The following is a 1874-nucleotide window of genomic DNA, read 5'->3' as shown; positions in this document are numbered from 1 at the left end:
GTTTTGTTTTGTTTTGTTTTGTTTTGTTTTGTTTTGTTTTGTTTTGTCTTTAATAATCAGTAGGGGACTCAATGGCCAATATTTTTACCTCTGATACCTTGGATAGGTTGAAAGGCTTCCAGGCTGCTGCCTTAAGGGCTCCCAGAAGCAAGTGGCAGCATCTGTTGAGAGCCTCCTTACCTTGTTCAGTGTTGGGGTCCCAATCGGGATGTGAGATGGGAAAAATAACATCTTGGTGGTCGATGTCTGCAGTTGGTGTCCCATCAGGTCTGAGTACTGCCTCATGGGTAGCCATGCGTATGCAGTCTTGTTGCTCGGAGGTGAAGAGGGTCTGTAGGAGTTGCTGACAATCATCCCTATCTGGGTAATGGGTGTTCATAATTTTAAGAAGGACTACGAGTGGCAGCTGTTTCAAGAATATTGGCAGAGTGACCAATGTTTATCCAAATTTTACAAGGAATCTCTCAAAAGCCCGAACAAGATTCTAAGCATTTTACAATAAAATCCTTAAGTTTTTAACTTATTTTTTACCCTATTAAATGAAACTTAGGAGAAAAGGTTGAATTTTTTATACTTAAATGCTTTGGTCCCATAAGTGCTTTTGGAGATAGCTCCTTCTGGTGTCACCCAGAAGTCGGTTCTCTCCACTGTGTCTCAGGTTTAGCCTCCTGAAGGAGACTTGCCCAGAACACTAAGCCGGGACATGGCTTTTATGTGTGTCCTCCTTGACGGGCACAGTTTTTTTTTTTTGTCTCATTTGACTCAGAGACGGGGTATGTGTCCTTTCCTAGAATGACTTTCCTGTCTTCGGCATTAGCAAACGCTCATTTTCTAAGGGCTTTACTTAGCTGGAACAGTCAGAGTTTTAATTTTTACATTCCTTTAAAAAGGAAAGTGCAAAGAGATAAGAAAATCAGGTACAAAGTCAAAGCAAGGAAACTGAAACAGATCAGGCCTGACATTCCCTCTAGCGTGTAAACGGGGATCAGAACTAGTCTATCCCAGTGAAACCTGTCCTCCAAGTCTTTAAGAACAGTTGCCGACCTAATGTCATTTAACTGGCAAAAGGAGTCCCATTTTTTTATATACAGGCATGTAAGTTTTTAAGTTTAAGCTGGCTAAAGTTTTAATTTACAGAAGTTTACATAAAATCCAATAAGAATCTTAGTAACTTTATTTTTTAGTGTTATTGTCTAAAATTTAATAATCAGTTCAAATATAGCATATACAAATATAAAACAGTCATAAAATGTCCCATTAAAGAAATATCATGACCTTATAACAATGTTATGTCTTAGCTTAAATTTATCAACATTTTTGACCAATATTTTAATAATGAATTTATCCAGCTGACAGGTTCTAAGAAAACAGACAAACATAAATAGACCAAACAAAATCAAAGAAACAAAAGGAAACTAGTTAGTACAGACAGACAACAGACAGACAGCACTAGACTTACCCAGATGGTTCCAATTGGGCCCAAATAAATCCTGTATGAAAGTGTATGCCCCTAATTAGATTAAATCTATTAGGGGATTTAGTAAAGGTGGAATTAATTCATTTCACATAAGAGCCAGACCAGTCCAATGGGCCTAAATAAAACTTGTATGAAAGTAAAGTGTATGCCCCCTGTGTAGGAGGACTTAGTAAGGGTAGGGGTATCAAGGAAATCTTTCATGTAAGAGGAACTAGTCTGCATTAGAGAGAGAGGGTCGAGCTGATGTTGCTAGCTCCCCACAGCCAGAATCTGTAGGGGTAGGGAAGGCATAAATCTCAAAGAGAGATAAAGGAAGAGGTTGCACACATGCGGCTAGCCCCCTACAGTTAGAATCTGTAGAATCTTTCTCTCTCTCTCTCTCTCTCTCTCTCTCTCT

The sequence above is a fragment of the Octodon degus genome, unplaced genomic scaffold (assembly GCF_000260255.1).
Source record: "Octodon degus isolate 3935 unplaced genomic scaffold, OctDeg1.0 scaffold00149, whole genome shotgun sequence".
Lineage (NCBI taxonomy): Eukaryota > Metazoa > Chordata > Mammalia > Rodentia > Octodontidae > Octodon > Octodon degus.
This window is presented reverse-complemented; position numbering follows the sequence as displayed.